A 21126-nucleotide genomic window follows, 5' to 3' on the forward strand; every position below is an offset into this window, starting at 1 on the left:
AACATCCAGTTTCTGGTTAGCATTGATTTATAAATATTGACAAAACTACTTTTCAGTCATTACCATTGTGGGAGTATGGAGTTAAATTTGCAGCAATTCAGGGCTGTTGTGGGGTTGGGTTTTTTTTCATTCTTAGTGTGGCTATAGAAGCCTTTCATGTTGCAGATCAAGTTCCAAATAACTTGAAAATCTTAAATCTTAGGGGTTTTTTAATGAATGCATATGACCGACCCAAGCCAATGCTCATAATAAAAACCAATAATACTGAGGAATATATAACCTGCTGGATCCGAAGTACAGTTTTATGGCATGAACAGTGCAAGTCAAGGTGGATGTTTACTGCCGTCAAATGATTTGAAGACCAAATGAGAGAGAAAATGTGATTAAAAATTTAAAAGGAAAAAATATTACTATAAAGCCTCTTGATTTCATAGTAAGAGTTCACTGTACTCTCCTGAACAGTTCTCAAGAACATAGACTCATAGACTCTAAGGTTAGAAGGGACCATCACGATTGTCTAGTCTGACTTCCTGCACATTGTAGGCCACAGAACTTTGCTGACTCACTCCTGTAATAGACACACAACCTCTGGCTGAGTTACTCATGATTTAAAGACTTCATGTTACAGAGAATCGGCCATTTACACTAGTTTAAACCTGCAAGTGACCTGTGCTCCATCCGGCAGAGGAAGATGAAAAATTTCCACGGTCTCTAAATCTGACCTAGGGGAAAATGCCTTCCTAACCCCAAATATGGAGATCAGTTGGACCCTGAACATGTTAGCAAGACCTACCAGCTAGACACCTGGGAAAGAATTCTCTATAGTAACTCAGAGCCCTGCTCATGAGAGATGGTAAAATCAGAGGCATTTCAGATTGAATGTTTTAACAAGTATGTTTAGAACTTCTCTCCTAAATAGTTTTATATACTATTATACCTGATGGCTTACAAAATATGCCCATTTATGTGTAATATCTTCATTAAGCAAATATAAATTTCAATAGACAGAGCACAACCTGTGACCCAGTCATCCTCATAATATCCTGAGAAAACAATATAAAATGATCAACAAACAAACAACAGCAAAAATAAATGGGGCAGATTCTCAACTAGTGTAAACTAATCTAGCTCTGTTGAGGACAATGTATCTCATTTATATCTGTATAATCCTGTTCCCACTGAAGTTAATGTGAGTGCTGCTATTAACATTAATTAGAGCAGGATCAAACTAATAAATATCTAATCTGTGGTTGAAATTTAAAATACTTTCCTAAGTAACATTCTGAAGTAGTGAGTTACACAGGTTAATGATAGAATATATTCCATAAAAATGTATAGCTTATTTTAAATCTATATTTTCTAATTTGTGTTAATGTTTTTTCTGGCTTCGCAATTCACATCTGCACCTCTTTTTTTCTTCTCCCACCCCTCCCCTTCTCTGGCCCAGAAATATTATTTTAAAGAAAAAATCTTTTCCCAAGACAGAATTTGATGTTAAAGATGAAGATAAAGTCCAGTGTCCCATTTCAGTATAAAAGGCTTAAGACCAGACCTCAGTCATGAAAAACAAATAATGCAAAAGCACACTTCACTACATCACTATTCACCACTTTATTCCTACTGTTTTATCTCATCTGTTCTTGCCTGGAAGGGTTCCTCAGGTGGCCCTTGAATGTCTCCCTTTTAGTAGTCCAAATTAATTTTACAATATTTCTGTTTTTCCCTGTTTCCCTTGTGAATATTGTTACTGAAACCCAATACTTTGGCTAAAAAATTCCCTTGTAATGTAAATAACATACGTGACAGTGTTCGAAGCAATTCAGATTGGGCTTTGAAAACTCCTGAGTGCAGGACAGTTTATTACTGTCTGAGATTGTGCAAACCTCTCTATTTTGGAGGTCTGCAAAGCTAGTTCAAGCTAAAATAATTTCCTCCCATTATTTAAACACATTTTATTTTCAAAGGCCAATCAATTTTAAAACAAATATGGATTTCTACCTGAAGAGATGGTGTGCAACGTTTGAGGTCTATAGATGGGAAGGATAGAAATGTCTGATTTCTCAGGCCTGGTCCACACACAGTAGTTTTTGTACCAGTATAGATATTTTGGATAAGGGGATGATTATATAGATATATATATACACACACACACACGTATGTACATATTGATAAACAAACACAGTACAACCTCTAGTGTGGACACAGTTATACCAGTATAAGCTTATCCCCCACACATGAATAAGCTTATACTATATAAGTATATTTATACTGGTATAACTGTGTCCATGTTTGTGAGCGGTGGGGTGGGAGAGATAAATCTAATTCTTCTGGTATAGTTATAGTGGTATAATTTTTGTGTTTAGACAAGGCCTCAGTCTACATCGGCTTTGTGATGCTGTTCTGAGGCATATCACTCATTGAAGTCCTGCCTCTGAAGGCAGCCCTTCCAGGATCAGCAACATAACTTAAACTAACACTGACTGACAGATGCTCTGATATCATGTTCCAGAATATTGCTTTTATGTGAAGAACCACCAAAATAGTTGAAATCAGCTGAGGCACCTGAGTTAAGCATTTCCAAATTTAAAAGGTGGAGAATGGTACTGTGGAGTTGTCAGTGGAAGGCCTTTTACAGCATAACTTGCGTCCCCTGCTGACCTGACAGAGTAAGAGCATATGGACAGTCAGAGCCCATTTCATTTTTCCAATGTTTGCTTGACGGAGTTGGGGTGTTTGGCTGGGGAGGGGAGAAAGGATTTTTTGTTTGCTTGCTTTTTTGGGGGAGGGGATGTCCTTTTCCATCTCTCACTTGTAAAAGAGTCAAAAATATACGTTTTCTTTAAATTATGTGCATATGTGCTAAGACATGTAGATAGCCTATAAATATGTAACTTAACAAAAGGACACAAAGTGGCACCTCCCTCAAGATTGGCATAACTGAAAATAAATTGGATCTTGAGTAGAGGAGCGCAACCCATATGGTCAACCTTTTGGGAAATTTTTAATAACCACCTGCACACGCAGCAACATCCTGGTGAAAGACCGTTGTGTTGTTTACACCTTTATTTTGGTGGCACCATTCTGCAATGGAATAAATCTATGAGACTGCACTACATACAATAGTCTTCTCCCAAGACATGATCTCAGTTTGGAGAAGAGCAGAAATCTGCATAGCAGTGAGCACGGCTGATTTCCAGGTGTTGGAAGACATAGCTTACTCACTCCACTGTGTTGTAAAGGCATAACAAATGTGATGAATACAAAGAATACTGGTAAAGTATGGTTGCAGGTTGGGCAACCAGCATGGTTTCTTGAGGTTTGTGAAGCTTGGGAAGGGCGAATTTAGCTCTTGAGTCACCTTACAACCTAACAATTCACACAAAAAGTTTGATTCAGAAAATTTTAAGAAAACTTCAAGGCTTAAGGCCAGTGAGCCAAATTTATCCCTGGTATAACGCCAAAGAAGTCTGTTTATCTCTTAGAAATGGTAATCAGTCGCTAAAAAGGAGAAAATGCGGGCAGAATATATGAATGATATTTTGCATTTGGCAGAAGCATAAGACCAGCTGTTTGTTCTTTATCTTGTGGCTATACATCTATCGAAAAAAACCTTGCTTAGCTCCTGGTCTTATTTCCACTGTGAACTTAACCGTAAGCCTTAGATACATGTGGTGTTTGGGGTTTAGAGCTAAGTGTCATTTCGTATCGTTTCTGAAGTCTCCATACATGATAATGAGCTTCTTTTCACAAGGGACTTGGGATCTGATTTTAATTTGTGGCAGGGTTATGGTCACAATAAACGTCTATTTCAGATATTCATGAGAAGTCGCGAATGCAAATGGAAATAAAAAGTGACTGTTTTCTTGTACATTGAAAGCTATGCGTGTAAAACACACACATAGTAAATATCTGTTCCACATGGAAGCCCGCCACAAGCCCATGATGAGACTATGCCTCCTCATTCAACACCAAAAAGTATCGTACTCGTGGATCTGAGCAGAGACGCTGTAGTTTGCACGGCAAGATTTTTTGCCTCTCTGCTGAGATTGCCACAGGGATACCAGTTTGTGTCATTGTGTCTTGCTGACACTTAGAATAATAGAATCATAGAAGATTAGAGTTGGAAGAGACCCCAGGAGTCATCTAGTCCAATCCCCTGCTCAAAGCAGGACCAAAACCAACTAAATCATCCCAGCCAGGGCTTTGTCAAGCCGGGCCTTAAAATCCTCTAATGATGGAGATTCCACCACCTCCCTAGGGAACCCATTCCAGTGCTTCACCATCCTCCTAGTGAAATAGTGTTTCCTAATATCTAACCTAGACCTCCCCCACTGCAACTTGAGACCATTGCTCCTTGTTCTGTCATCTGCTACCACTGAGAACAGCCAAGCTCCATCCTCTTTGGAACCCCCCTTCAGGTAGTTGAAGGCTGCTATCAAATCCTTCCTCACTCTTCTCTTCTGCAGACTAAACAAGCCCAGTTCCCTCAGCCTCTCCTTGTAAGTCATGTGCCCCAGCCCCCTAATCATTTTCGTTGCTCTCCGCTGGACTCTCTCCAGTTTGTCCACATCCTTTCTGTAGTGGGGAGACCAAAAGTGGACGCAATACTCCAGGTGTGGCCACACCAGTGCCGAATAGAGGGGAATAATCACTTCCCTCGATCTGCTGGCAAAGCTCCTACTAATGCACTAGGAACTTAATTGAGACCAACAATTTATTTCCTGTAGGCTACCAAGCACCCATTGGTAAGTCAGTTTTATGCGGTCTGGACTTGAACCTGGAGGTGAATGGTTCTGTAATCCATGATCAGCCCTTTTAATAATCCAGTCTATGAGACAGACAGATTTAAACTGGAGTTACTCAGATTTACACAGTTTAATTCAGGGCATAGTCACCCTTCTACCATGCCATTCAAGCAGCCAGGACTGCCTCAAGAAGTGGATGGCACTATCCGAAAAGGACGTTAGCTGAGGCAGACACAGTATATGCAGGGTGAATCAAGCCCCTTAAGTTAAAAAAAGAAAATCCCACACTGGCTGAAAAATGTATCAGCTCCTCCAAACCCACGGGCCACATCACTGTTTAAAAAAGCAACCTGGGAAACTTGTTTTGATCACCCAACAGGACATCTAGGGTACTTTGAGCATTAGATCTTGAAGCCCTCCTTGCAGTGTACTGATTACATGTGAACTTTACCTGCTGACTAGAATGGATCAGGCAAAGCACATTGTGACAAAGACCAAATACAGCTGATAGAGCTTAATATTTGGCTCATCATGTTAACTGGATTTAAAGTACTACAGGTAGTACTGTGTATAGATCAACTCTGTTGGAGTCAATGGACAGATGCTGATTTACATCAGCTGAGGATCTGGCCCACGAGGATTTGCAAAATTGCAATTATATAAATTTGAGCAAACCTACAAGTTCAGAGCAGCTGAAGAACAGGCAGGTGTCAATCCAATTTATGAACAAGAACAACTCGGTCATATTCCAATACCTCGGAATCAAGTAGCTGGGTGATGATTTTAATAACTATAGGTGACAGTTGGGGTATTTAAAGCAACATAGGTAAATAGCTTAAGTTTAATTGTAAAACAAACAAACAGCAGCAGAACAGAGAACTTAATGTAGCGATGAAAGGCACTTATTCTTAATTATGCTTGATAAAGTCTTTTTACTATGCTACTTTTTCATGAGGAATTTTTGATTTATTTAACCAGCAAAATGCACCCAATTTGACTTTCCTAATTACTGACCATCTTAGCCTTGGTTTGGGAGTTTGTTCATGTCCAGCCCAAGTGCATTATTTAAAACCCTTTGATGCTTTCTCTTGAAAAGGATTTGCTAGGAAATAAATCATGCTTATTTGCAAGGGTTAAAAAAAACCAAACATTGCCGGAAAAGTCTACAGAAATAAGAAGTATTGGTCACAGGTGTGTGACCAATGTTGTGATTTCTATAGTACCTGTTATTGCTAACAGATTTTCAGCCAGCATGGATTCACCAAGGGAAGGTCATGCCTGACTAATCTAATCGCCTTTTATGATGAGATTACTGGTTCTGTGGATGAAGGGAAAGCAGTGGATGTATTGTTTCTTGACTTTAGCAAAGCTTTTGACACGGTCTCCCACAGTATTCTTGTCAGCAAGTTAAGGAAGTATGGGCTGGATGAATGCACTATAAGGTGGGTAGAAAGCTGGCTAGATTGTCGGGCTCAACGGGTAGTGATCAATGGCTCCATGTCTAGTTGGCAGCCGGTATCAAGTGGAGTGCCCCAAGGGTCGGTCCTGGGGCCGGTTTTGTTCAATATCTTCATAAATGATCTGGAGGATGGTGTGGATTGCACTCTCAGCAAATTTGCGGATGATACTAAACTGGGAGGAGTGGTAGATACGCTGGAGGGGAGGGATAGGATACAGAAGGACCTAGACAAATTGGAAGATTGGGCCAAAAGAAATCTGATGAGGTTCAATAAGGATAAGTGCAGGGTCCTGCACTTAGGACGGAAGAACCCAATGCACAGCTACAGACTAGGGACTGAATGGCTAGGCAGCAGTTCTGCGGAAAAGGACCTAGGGGTGACAGTGGACAAGAAGCTGGATATGAGTCAGCAGTGTGCCCTTGTTGCCAAGAAGGCCAATGGCATTTTGGGATGTATAAGTAGGGGCATAACGAGCAGATCGAGGGACGTGATCGTTCCCCTCTATTCGACATTGGTGAGGCCTCATCTGGAGTACTGTGTCCAGTTTTGGGCCCCACACTTCAAGAAGGATGTGGATAAATTGGAGAGAGTCCAGCGAAGGGCAACAAAAATGATTAGGGGTCTGGAACACATGAGTTATGAGGAGAGGCTGAGGGAGCTGGGATTGTTTAGCCTGCAGAAGAGAAGAATGAGGGGGGATTTGATAGCTGCTTTCAACTACCTGAAAGGGGGTTCCAAAGAGGATGGCTCTAGACTGTTCTCAATGGTAGCAGATGACAGAACGAGGAGTAATGGTCTCAAGTTGCAGTGGGGGAGGTTTAGATTGGATATTAGGAAAAACTTTTTCACTAAGAGGGTGGTGAAACACTGGAATGCATTACCTAGGGAGGTGGTAGAATCTTCTTCCTTAGAGGTTTTTAAGGTCAGGCTTGACAAAGCCCTGGCTGGGATGATTTAACTGGGAATTGGTCCTGCTTCGAGCAGGGGGTTGGACTAGATGACCTTCTGGGGTCCCTTCCAACCCTTATATTCTATGATTCTATGATTTCCTGAAACCCATATTCATGGCTTCTGAGAAGCATGCCACTGACGCATAGGTTCACATGAAATGTTGTTCACTGGATGGTTTATGATTGTGTCTTTACACTAAATATGAAGAACTCCAAACTACCTGCATACCGGCAAGCAGCTCTGCTCACTCACTCTTGCATGATATCCCCACAGCCCTACTTTTCAGAAGGCCTCTCTCGTTGTATAGGCTCCTGTGACACTTAGCTGAGCTGGCCAAACCACAAACTATTTTATTATGTTGTGCAAAATCCTATGTGCAAAACCCCTCTTTAATTAAGACAGAGAAAACAGCACTGTGGTTGTAATTACCTAGGACTGCTTTACCCCTGGGAATAATGAAATAAAATCAGGCCCTCTCTATTTTTGTTTTTAAACTGAGTAAACCAAAATCAGTTTATTCAACACAAAGTAAACCAGACAGATCTCACTTCTAAAAGTAATGGGAGGTACCACTGGAGGTTGGATATGCAAGGATGACTGAACTGCAAACTGCTGGCAAAATATTTGGCTTGCTGTTGGTCCGTGGCCAGTGTTTCCTTTGTAAATTAATCTCACATCTTTATTAAGTTAAGCATTTCTTCTTCTTTTTATTTGAAACATACTTTAAATATTTTGTTTTTATGACGTCCTGGAACACGATATGTCCCCTTCCAGATCAAGAAAAATGGGAAAGTCTGACATTAGGTGCAATCACATAAATGCACGCTTCAGCCAATCTGAAAATATTTTAAAAAAATAATGTGTCAAGGATCAATGCAGAGAAAAACAACCAAATGGCATCCTCGCATCATCTGCTGGGGAACGCTAATCCAAACTGCTTTCACAAAAGGGACCTATATAAGAAATGCATATACACCTGCAAATCCAATAGTTTTTTCCAGACTTCCTATAAGATTTAAGCTTACATATTTTTCAGTTGTGATCTTTCTTGAGAAAAAAAGTCCATTAAAAATCCCTTCTAAATGCTATATTTAATATTTAATGTGTTTTGTTTTTCTCACCCAAAGGATCTTCATTTTTATGACTAATAGAACCCAACTTTTAAACGGAATTTCATGGATTTCTTCATTAACTCATGATTCATCCCACAAGAAAAAGAGAGAAAAGAAAAATAATCTAGGATTCTTCCCTAGGAGGCCAATATTGAGAAGTGTTTAGCAATATGGGTGCCCAATTTGAGACTCCTTTTAGAGACCTGTTTTTCAGAAGGCGGTGTACAGCATTTCTGAAAAGCAGGCTCCTTTGAGGCACCAAAATCACTAGTTACAGTAGAAAGTCTTGGACAGATGCTTCAGCTCTGAAAAGTTCTAAACTATCTCATGCTAAGTACAAGTGCAAACCTACACAGTAAGTACAACCCTTCACGTAGTCCATTCATGGGAGTCCCACTGAAGTGAACGGGAGCTCTTGTGTGGAAGTCTTGGCAGGACTGGACACATTAAGTGTTCCCCACTGAATACTCTGAAAGGATATCTTTGAATTTGTAATCTTAGAGAGAAAAGGCATTCTCCGAGTCTCTTCCATATACCTTTTTCCAAGGCCATTAGGCCCTGATCCTGAAAACACTGATGTGCAAGTTTCAAGATAAGGACTTCCTTAAGTAAGTGTTTGCAGGATTGGGGCCTTAAAGTTGACTTCATTGACATTGCCCAGAGCAAGTCAAAATTAAAACATGATTTGACTCAGTCATCCCATTCAAACTTAGAATTGTTATAGATGTGGGCAAATTTTGGCGATGAGGTTTTCTAGGCCAAAAAAGTGGGGAAGATAAAAGAAGATATTTTTCATGGCCATATAGAAAGCTGGAGAATGGAGGAGATTATGCCCTCAACTAAACAGTAAAAGGAATTTAATTGCAATTAGGGCTGTTGATTAATCACAGTTAACTCACGCAATTAACTGAAAAAAATGAATAGTGATTAAAAAATGTATCGTGATTAATCGCACTGTTAAACGATAGAATACAAATTGAAATTTATTAAATATTTTTGATGTTTTTCTACATTTTCAAATATATTGATTTCAATTTCAACACAGAATACAACACTGCTCACTTTATATTATTTTTATTACAAATATTTGCACTGTAAAAATGATAAACAAAAGAAATAGTATTTTTCAATTCACCTCATACGAGTACTGTAGTGCAATATCTATCGTGAAAGTGTAACTTACAAATGTAGATTTTTTTTTGTTCCATAACTGCACTCAAAAACAAAACAATATAAAACTTTAGCACCTGCAAGTCCACTCAGCTCTACTTCTTGTTGAGCCAATCACTAAGACAAATGAGTTTGTTTACATTTACAGGAGATAATGCTGCCTGCTTCTTATTTACATCATCTGAAAGTGAGAACTGGCGTTCACACGGCACTTTTGTAGCCGGCGTTGCAAGGTATTTATGTGCCAGATATGCTAAACATTCATACACCCCTTCATGCTTCGGCCACCATTCCAGAGGACATGCTTCCAAACTGATGACGCTTGTTAAAAAAATGTGTTAATTACATTACTGATTGAACTCCTTGGGGTAGAATTGTATGTCCCCTGCTCTGTTTTATCCGCATTCTGCCATATGTTTCATGCTATAGCAGTCTCTGATGATGACCCAGCACATGTTTGATTTACGAACACTGTCACTGCAGATTTGACAAAATGCAAAGATACCAATGCGAGCATTTCTAAAAATAGGTACAGCACTTGACCCAAGGTTTAAGAATCTGAAGTGCCGTCCAAAATCTGAGAGGGATGAGGTGTGGAGCATGCTTTCAGAAGTCTTAAAAGAGCAACACTCAGATGCAGAAACTACAGAACCCGAACCACCAAAAAAAAAAAATTGAAAAAAAATCAACCTTCTGCTGATGGCATCTGACTCAGATGATGAAAATGACCATGCATCGGTCCACTCTGCTTTGGATCGTTATTGAGCAGAACCTGTCATCAGCATGGAAGCATGTCCTCTGGAATGATGGTTGAAGCATGAAGGGACATATGAATCTTTAGCGCATCTCACGTGTAAATATCTTGCGATGCCGGTTACAACAGTGCCACGCAAACGCCTGTTCTCACTTTCAGGTGCCACTGTAAACAAGACGCGGGCAGCATTATCTCCTGCAAATGTAACCAAACTTGTTTGTCTGAGCGATTGGCTGAAGTAGGACTGAGTGGACTTGTAGGCTCTAAAGTTTTACATTGTTTTATTTTTGAATGCAGTTATTTTTTTGTACATAATTCGATATTTGTAAGTTCAACTTTCATGATAAAGAGATTGCACTACAGTACTTGTATTAGGTGAAATGAAAATACTATTTCTTTTGTTGTCTACAGTGCAAATATTTGTAATAAAAATAAATATAAAGTGAGCACTGTACACTTTGCATTGTGTCGTAATTGAAATCAATATATTTGAAAATTTAGAAAACATCCAAAAATATTTAAATAAATGGTATTCTATTATTGTTTAACAGCTAGATTAATCACAATTAATATTTTTAATCACTTGACAGCCCTAATTGCAATGCAATGTAAAGGTCTCAACTGGGAGATGCCCTGCATTCAACAGTCTCAAATATTATCAGCCTTGCCTACTCCAGGGTTTTCAGCAAAAAGTTTCCCCCATTGCTGCTGTCAGTTCAGCTCTGCTACGCTGTGCAGGGTCCAAAATCATGGTGGGAAAAATGCTACAGTTGCCTGAACCTTTTCTACTCTAGTTCTCCCACCAATGATAACACTAGTGGAGTGTTAAAAACCTTAGAAAACTTTCCCCAGGAAATTGTAATGGAGACCGTCTGCCAGGAGTACTGATGAGACTTTTATACTGGGACAAGGATTTCAAATAATTAAAGGGCATTTGCAAATTAAATAGTCTCGCTTTCTCTTCACCAACAGGAATTCACTACTACTGAGGATTTATGCACGAAACTCCCATTCGTCCTAATAAAAGTTACATCCATATCTCACCTGCCCACAAACCCACTGATGAGAAAATAAACCCCTTAAATCTGTCAATATTCTCCTATTTATTTTAACCATTTCATCAATCGCTCACTGCAATTTAAATGAATATTATTAGAATAGTAAATGTCAACAAGTACCATCACTGCAGCACCTTAAATTATGATATATCATTTTCATTATAATAGTGACGATTTGTGCTTGGCACTATACAGATACATACGAACACATGGTCCTTGCCCTGTAAACAGACAAGACAGATAGGCAGACAATAGACAAAACATATAAAAGCAAAATGATTGTGATAAATGCATGTCTTGTTAGTTACTTTTTCATCCCTAGCCCCATCTGCAATCCCACCAATCTCTAATGCCCTTCTTCCCAGACAACCAGCTCTGCAATTGCTGCTCTCTCCCTCCTTGCTACCCACCCAATACTGATGTCTGCTCTCCTAGTTCTCCAATCACCTTGCTATCCTACCTCCACTGAAGTGGTGTGATACTTTGTAGATTTATTTCAGAGTAGCAGCCGTGTTAGTCTGTATTCGCAAAAAGAAAAGGAGGACTTGTGGCACCTTAGAGACTAACAAATTTATTTGAACATAAGCTTTCGTGAGTTACAGCTCACTTCATCAGATGCACATTCATCCACTGAATGCATCCGATGAACTGAGCTGTAGCTCACGAAAGCTTAAGCTCAAATAAATTTGTTAGTCTCTAAGGTGCCACAAGTCCTCCTTTTCTTTTTGTAGATTTAGTTCACACACTTTCATAGCAACTGTTTCCAGTAGGGGTTCACAAGGCTTACAGTCACTTTCACTTGGAATGTTTCATTGGGCTGCACTAGTTGTCAATCAAAGCTCTACAATCTGTTTGGAGGAGATGGGGGAAGAAAAAAGGAAGCAATGTATTACAGACTCTGTAGGCCCACAATTGATTCCAGACTCTGTAGGCCCCCAAAGCAAAATTCATGCTCATCTGCCAGGGTCTGGATCAGGTTTTTGCCTGAATGGGTTGGACCTCGTTTTGTAGTGGAGAGAGGGGGTTTTTAAAATTCTTTTGGGAATTTTGACTGAGTCTGTTAATTCACATTGAGCCAATCAGTTAATTCATTTTGGGTATTTAACATTTGTCCCATATGATAATTACAGTACACAGATATTCAGATATTCCTCTGAAATCCAGTACACTGTCCTCAATATAAGACTCTTGGATAAAGCAGGCTAGTGTCCCTCTGCACTCAATTCAATTGAATCTCCACTTTAAAGTATCACCTCACAAAAGCAGGGCCTCTTGATAACAATGCAAAATGTTGGTCTTCTCAAGCTTAAGATCCAGTATTTAGAGAAGATGAAAGGGATCAGTTAGGTGGTGCATGGATATCTAAATGTCACTACTGAATATACTAACACCAACCATATTTCTTGGGTGCAAGGTGAAGAGGTTGAGACCAAATGCTAAAGTCCTCCAGAATTCAAAAAGATACAGATGCTCTAACATTAGCTTTGTCACTTCATTGTCCTTTCAATTAAAGGTGGTCAAAAATTTTCCACTCCCCACCCCATGGAAAATTTAGATTTAGAAACAAAATATTTATCATTGTCATCAATTTTCTGCAGAAAATTTTTACTTTTGTCACAAAACAAACCCCCACAAAATAGACCACATTCCATCTTCTCATAACTGATTTTTGGCAAACATTTTCAGTTTTCTGACCAAAAAATGTTGAAAGCTTTCCACAACCATTTAAATTTTGTCAAAAACCCAATTTTTAATCAAAAAACATTTTGATGGAAAAGGTTCGGCCCACATCACTTTACATATCCAGGCAGAATCTTGTTAATCCACTCTTTTGTGAACTGCACACTTTATATTCCACACAATAATACTGGATGTCTTTTGTCACTTCTCAGCAAAGATTTAATACCTGATGCTGTAATGAGGTCATATATGACTCATATATACATCAGCACAGCACAATACGGAGGGGAGGCGGGGGGGGGGAAGAATAGTACATCTTAGTTCATAACACTGTGGTTGTCCAATAAATGTGTAGGTTGAGTCCTTATTTAGTCTTAATTATTTCACTCCCTTGACCACTCATATTTCTCTATATATTTTACAGTAGAAGCCCATTTATTCAAACTGTTTCAAAGACATCAACCGTCTTCAGATAAATGGAGATTTCTGTGTCCAGGGAGCAACAGGGTAAGAGAAAATGGGCGAAATTTTCTTCTACTATAAATGGGCACAGCTCTAATGGCCTTTGCAGAGCAGCACCCATGTACACAGCAGAGAATGTGACCCAATATCTTTCTCTTCATTTGGTAAACTGTCTTTTGCAAACTGCAGGAAATAGTTCCTAGTAAAGAATGTGATATAATCACAGTTATCTTGGATTCAAAGTCAGAAACCCTACCTTATGTATATGAATGTCTTTTGTAGGTAATATTGTACCGAACAGCATTAGTATGTATGACTGCATAGAAGAAATGGCTGTGACACATGAAGCGCCTTGTGATACTGCTGTATGAAAGGTGCTACACAAAAATAAAATGTATTGTATTCCACATATTGTACCATTTAAGATAAATAAAATACCCACTTTGAAAAGTAATTTTATCTACTGATATATCCTGGTTGTAATTCTGATGTGCAGAAAGCTGCGTCTTTCTTTCAGAGTTGTAACCAGGGTCTTCATACCACTGTTATTCATTTTAACACTGGAACCTCGTGCTGTGGCTATAATGAAACACCAAGGCTCTAAAATAATTATGGCAGTGGGTCTGGAACCAAAAGTGTTCTATTGAGTGAGTGATATTTTACTGGCTGTGTCTGAATCTAAGAATTCCACTAAATAAAACAGACCACGTGTTGCGTTTCATTAGGCTGCACTATTTGATAATCAACGCTTTACAATCTATTTGGAGGTGAAGAAGAAAAGGACCAATGTATTAGAGACTCTGTATGTCACATTTAAGAGTAGACACACCTCCTATGGGAAGGGTGGTGCCCAACTATTGGTAGTGATCCAAAATTTGTGTTAATCTTTTGGGTCATCTTTGATACAAAAGTTGCTGTCCAGAAGAACAGATGGAAGAGTCGCAAAGATGTAGGTGTTTAGGGAAACAAAGAGAAGAGCTTTATAAGCTCATCAAAAGCTCACTGAAGTCAATGAAAAGACTCCCATTCACTCCAACAGGCTTTGGATCAGGTCCTAAGTCAAGACATTTTTTTCCCTCTCCAGAATCGGCTGGACAAACTGGAAACTGTTTGGGCAGTGGGACAGTGCACTCCACCCATAAACAGAGCACACATGGGAGAATGCGCTAGCAGGCAACAGATATTTTGTCTCCAAGCCAAGATAAAGGGTTGTGTCTCCTACCAGCCCACCCTCTGAGACAATAATATAAAAGACTGTAGTGAGGTTATGTCTCTGAGGAAATCTAGAAAGGAATGTCATCTGAGTAGTGAGCAGGAAGACATGTGCTCCCTGATGTTTGGTGTTGAAGTGGAAGGCATTAGTAAATGACAGGGTGCAGAAAGTCAGCTGGAGCATTTCCACAGAGATCCACCTTTCCTTGGTATAAAGGGAAATATAAATCTGAATACAGGAGCAAATTCCCATCAGGAGAATCACCACTTCAGCTAGGTGGGAAAACTAAAGCATGGGCAAGTCCTTTTGCAGTAGAGAGGGAAAACATAGTTAAGTGGATACTAACAAACACTAAACTGTGATGGCAAAATTACTGTTTTGAGATTATAAATTGGATCCACATTAACACCAAATGAATTAATGGAGATTACCATTATTATGATGAGTACCAATGGTTTTAAAGGGATTATGGCAAACAGGAGTTAGATGCAAGGAATCAATTATCTACTTATCTTGTCCATCTATTATTTAAGTGCAGAGAATGACACAGCAGACTCTTAATACTAAAGTAACTTAATCTATTATCCTAACTGTAGTTTTCGTGGCAAGTGAAGGTGATTTTAACAATTGGGACTGGACTACGCCCAGCCATGTGTGAGTGAACAAAGGAGCATGCGGAGGTAAGGAGAGGAAGGACATAAGAAGCCTTCCCCTGTCCCTTTATCACCAGTGTAGGCACTGGACCCAATCTGGTCTGTGTGCTCCCTTGAATGAAGGTCTAGGTGAGGCTCATGTTACCATCATCACTACCTTACCCAAAATGAGAATTGCTCTGACTCCAACACACCCAGAGCTACACGATCTGGCCAAATGTGGGTAGGAGTGTACTCTGCCCCTTTCAATGACTGGTGCAGCAGCTTAAAGTTCCCAGAGACTTTGTGTCTGATTTTTCTTGACTGCTTTTTAAAATTATGCACCTAAAAATGTTATTATAGAAGAGCAATTCCCATTTCAGGAGATGGCACAAAGACTTGGCTATAACTTTGGCAGAGAAGGGATAAGGGGAGAAAAAAATGCCTATGAAGACAAAGATAATGGTAACTATGAAAATAATTGTATCACCAAATATAATATGTTACCATAAGGGATAGGTCTCAAATCCCTTCTTGATTACATACCAGTTTTGCAGTGGTATAACTTCATTGATTCACACTGGTGATCCTGGGTGAAAATCAGGCTGATAGTGCATAATTTCTAGGAGTGTGCAAAAAACACACTAATTTTGCAGAAAACTATCATGATGGCAGCCCCTGATATTCACTTGGAATTCTGAATTTACACAAATCTGAAATCTTGAAACAAATCCAGTGAAATCTTCTCATTCTGAAGCAAAATCAGCAAAATCAGCTCCCACTTGCTCTCCAAGAGAACTCCCTTCACTAAGAGTCTGTGGGATCCCCTTTACCTGGAGTCAAACCATGGAGGAGAGCAGGGAGCTGATGAACTTTGTAACTGACCCTCTCACAGGTTCTGTTGGACAGTAGAAGTTGGTTGGTCCACTCACTTAAGTTCAATTCTTGCGGTACTAAAGATAGTAAAGTCAGTATGGAAATAACACCAAGTTAGTTCCTCAATTCAAAGAAAATATTCTCATCAGCAGAGAATACTACTGCCTGCCCCCCAATTTAGCACCAATTTAAATTTGAATTTTTCAGCCAAAGCTTTTTTTCAGCAGAAAATGCACATTTGGGTTGATCAAAACATTCAGCGAATCCATGTCAATTTCATGCCTCCCCCTCAACCCCCATACACAAAAGGCCCATTAAAATATTCAGAAAAAAATCAAAATATCTTGTTGGGACATTTTCTAAATGAAATGTTTTGTTTTACCAATATTCAATGACAAAAAAAATTCTGATTCTTTTTGGAACTGCCAGCAAACCGAAAAACCAGTTATTTGCCCAGTTCTAATTTTAAACACTAAACATGGCACAGTAGTCCTTGGAATTCTCTTTTAATGTGGTTCATTTGCTTAGGGCACCAAGTGGAGATAAAGATCAGGGCAGTCATTATCAGAATGACTAAAAGTAGTGTCTGGAGAACCACTGCTGCCAAGTGGCTGAACAGCCAGACAGTTCCCCTAAACATGGCTTCTGTGGACTGGAAATGGGTTGAACTTGCTAGCTCCATAAACACTAAAGAAGGGGGACAGCTGCCCAGCCAGCCATCCCAGAACACTTTGCCACAGGGGTTTTTCAGACCCCTGACCCCACCCCACCCCTTGTGCAGAAGACAATTACGGATAAGGAAGAGACTCTGGGCCTGTGGGGAAAAGCACCTGTGTGGGGAGAGAAAGCCTGGCTGAATCCTCTTTGCAGCTGGCGTCAACTTCTAAGAAATGTGTTTTTAAAATGAGCCATGAAACCTTGTGAATTCAGGCTTCTTTGAAAAAGTTTTGCACAGCTCTAATAACCATGGCTGACATTTTTCAAAAGTATCTATTCGTTTTGGGTTCCCAGCTTGAAACACCTTCGGCCTGAATTTCGGAAATGCTAATCCCCCACTGCTCCCATTGATATCAAGTGGAGTTGCAGGTACTCAGCACATCTAAAAATCAGGTCCACGGTCTTTCAAGCTGGGCAACCAAAACTGGAGGAACCCAAAAAGAGTAGCTACTTTCAAATATTTTGTCCTATACCTATTTGCATTGCAAAAGCACCTATCACTCTGGACCCTTTCCATTTTGAGCATACCTAGTATTGTTTGATTTTTCTTGGGAGCAGTTGTCTCATCAGTCATGTGCTTTTATTGTTGGGATATACATGAGAGAGAGAGATTCAATCTCCTTTTCTATTGTGTTACACTAAAGTAAGTTTATTCTAGTAGCAGAAGTGACCAGGAATACAGACATCTGACACACAATGTATTTTTTGGCGGGGGCAGTCTTCAGGATTTCCCCCTTTACTCATTTCACCTGGCTTCAAGCCCAGTGTGGGGTGGATGCAGCTCCCTGTGAAGGCCATCCATGTGGCTACATGAATCAGTTATAGGGTGTTCCTTAAGACCAATATGATATGCTCCCCCAGCCCAATAGAGGATGTGGTGCGTTGCTTTCTCAGCACTACAAGCCCCTGATCATAGAATAATGGAAGATTAGGATTGGAAGAGTCCAATCCCCTGCTCAAAGCAGGACCAAAACCAACTAAATCATCCCAGCCAAGACTTTGTCAAGTCGGGCCTTAAAAACCTCTAAGGTTGGAGATTCCACCACCTCCCTAGGGAACCCATTCCAGTGCTTCACCACCCTCCTAGTGAAATAATGTTTCCAAATATCCAACCGAGACCTCCCCCACTGCAACTTGAGACCATTGCTCCTTGTTCTGTCATCTGCTACCACTGAGAACAGCCAAGCTCCATCCTCTTTGGAACCCCCCTTCAGGTAGTTGAAGGCTGCTATCAAAACCCCTCTCACTCTTCTCTTCTGCAGACTAAACAAGCCCAGTTCCCTCAGCCTCTCCTTGTAAGTCATGTGCCCCAACCCCCTGATCATTTTCGTTGCCCTCCGCTGGACTCTCTCCAGGTTGTCCACATCCTTTCTGTAGTGGGAGGACCAAAAGTGGAAACAATACCCCAGGTGTGGCCTCACCAGTGCCAAATAGAGGGGAATAATCACTTCCCTCGCTCTGCTGGCAATGCTCCTACTAATACAGCCCAATACGCCATTGGCCTTCTTGGCAACGAGGGCACATTGCTGACTCATATCCAGCTTCTCGTCCACTGTAATCCCCAGGTCCTTTTCTACAGAACTGCCGCTCAGCCAGTCGGTCCCCAGCCTGTAGCTGTGCATGGGATTCTCCCTTCCTAAGTGCAGGACTCTGCACTTGTCCTTGTTGAACCTCATCAGATTTCTTTTGGCCCAATCCTCCAATTTGTCTAGGTCACTCTGGACCCTATCCCTACCCTCCATCATATCTCTCCCCCCAGCTTAGTGTCATCTGTGAACTTGTAGAGGGTGCAATTAATCCCATCATCCAGATCACTGATAAAGATGTTGAACAAAACCGGTACTAGGACCGATCCCTGGGGCACTCTGCTTGATACCAGCTGCCAAATAGACATCAAGCTGTTGATCACTATCAGTTGAGCCCAACAATCTAGCCAGCTTTCTATCCATCTTATAGTCCATTCATCCAATCCATACTTTTTTAACTTACTGGCAAGAATACTGTGGGAGACCGTAACAAAAGCTTTGCTAAAGTCAAGATATATCACATCCACTGCTTTCCCCATATCCACAGAGCCAGATAGCTCATCATAGAAGGCAATTAAGTTGGTCAGGTATGGCTAGCCCTTGGTGAATCCATGTTGACTTTTCCTGAGCACCTTCCTCTCCTCCAAGTGCTTAAAAATGGATTCCTTGAGGACCTGCTCCATGATTTTGCCAGGGACTGAAGTGAGGCTGACCGGTCTGTAGTTCCCTGAGTTCTCTTTCTTCTGTTTTTAAAATATGGGCACTATATTTGCCTTTTTTCCAATCATCCAGGACCTCCCCCGATTGTCACGAATTTTGAAAGATAATGGCCAATGGCTCTGCAATCACATCAGCCAACTCCCTCAGCACCCTCGGGTGCATTAGATCTGGACCCATGGACTTGTGCATGTCCAGCTTTTCTAAATAGTCCTTAACCTGTTCTTTCACCACTGAGTGCTGCTCACCTCCTCCCCATACTGTGCTGCCCAGTGCAGCAGTCTGGGAGCTGACCTCGTCTGTGAAGAGCAAGACAAAAAAAGCATTGAGTACTTCAGCTTTTTCCACATCATCTATTGCCTCCCCCATTCAGTAAGGGTCCCACATTTTCCCTGACCTTCTTCTTGTTGCTAACATACCTGTTGGTATGAGATACATGATGGTTTGAGATACATGAGAGCCAAACTAACCCCCTCCCCAGCCCTCTCTCTTTAATGCAATGTGTTGCCACTGGACTGCTAGACCGGTCTGTATAATATGTTTTATATACATTTCATTATGATAAGGGAAATAACATGCACACAGTATGTGTGTCAGGATAGGTATCTGTATAGATGCAAACGGATTGTGGCAAGGCCTGTATCTGTGCACAAGAGGGGGAGGATAATACAAGTCATCCTCTACTTTGTACTTCTGCACAAGACAAGCCACAGTGTGCCTGGAGGAAGCAGGCACTGCACAAGCCCTGACAGTCATTCTCTTCCGTTCCTCCCCCACCCCCAGCCTCTCAAAGGGGCAGGGAGAGGAAGGATGAGGGAAAGGCAATGCCATCTACCAGAACTGGTCAGGCCTTGGGAGGATCACACACTGCATCTCCCCCAAAAGTGGTGGAGCTACAATAAACATTGAAGTGTGCACTTCCCAAGGCTTCTAGGAGAAAATACAAGTCAGACAGATTTCCTATTGGAACTCCCAAAGCAGTACAAGTCCCCTCCGCAAGACCCATACCTTAAATGGAGGGCTGGAGAATGTGACCCATGTGGCATATCTGAATTGTATGTGGCACACTGTTGGCCAAATATTCAGTGTGGCCTCAGGCTGGCCTTTAAAACTGTAAAAGTCTGGCCCATGAGCAAGGCTAACTATCCAGCTTGAAAATCAGGGCACTTATGAAAATGTGGCTACATGTTTACTGTGTGGAAAATTATAGATAGGTTCTGGAGACCCAGGAGAAGGTCAGGAGTTAAATTCGGCCTCAGATATAGTAATGGGGTTTCATGATTGTAACTGAGAACAATATCTGATATTTTACTTACTCTGGTCCCAGTTCAGAAAAGCACTTCAGTGTGTGCTTAGGACCATTTTTATTCAGCAAAGCACTTTGATGTGCTTTGCTGAATCGGGTTCCCTGTCTGCTGCTGAACCAATGGAAGCCACTCTCCTTGTGAGCATCAGTGATGTAAAGTCCCTGAGGGGGTCTCTTCCAGGAATGGTATCTTAATGGCTGACAACTTTTGACACAGAAACCTGATTCGGAGCTCCTGTGAGGAGACCAAGTACTTCGAGGATACCTACAGATACCAGGGATCTCTTGTTCAGCCCACATCTAAGTGCACCCATACAGATAGGTATTTACTTAATGTTAATTCCTACTTGTCCCACATGAATGGCAATGTATTTGCACCTGCACACCATGAATCTACGGAGGAAATATCACATTTTTCTATACACGGTTAGTCTCAAACAAAATGTCTTCAAGTCTGTTAATGGGAAGTACAAATATAAGCACCTGAAGGCCCTCATCCTTCAAAGAGAGCCACGGGTAGGCATAAACCCCACAGACTCCCATGTGGTACTGGATGGGTGCAATTTATGTCCATGTGGTTTACTCTGCAGGATTGGGGCCGTAGCGATCATTAGTTTAAAAAAAAAAGACAAACAGAGTCAGAATGATGTCAACAGGCATTAGTGTGGAGCACCAAGGCTCCAAGGGATGAGCTACATAAATTGCCTCCTTAAATGATTTATTTTCTAGAGAGTAACTTTAACAGTA

General features: G+C 40.8%; 1 protein-coding gene across 7 annotated transcripts in view; it reads right to left on the minus strand.

The window, feature by feature from the left end:
* CREB5 (cAMP responsive element binding protein 5) overlaps window positions 1-21126 on the minus strand; it is a 356885-nt gene that overhangs the window by 103234 nt on the left and 232525 nt on the right. The window lies entirely within an intron of this gene.

This window comes from Caretta caretta, chromosome 2 (genome assembly GCF_965140235.1).
Source record: "Caretta caretta isolate rCarCar2 chromosome 2, rCarCar1.hap1, whole genome shotgun sequence".
NCBI lineage: Eukaryota > Metazoa > Chordata > Testudines > Cheloniidae > Caretta > Caretta caretta.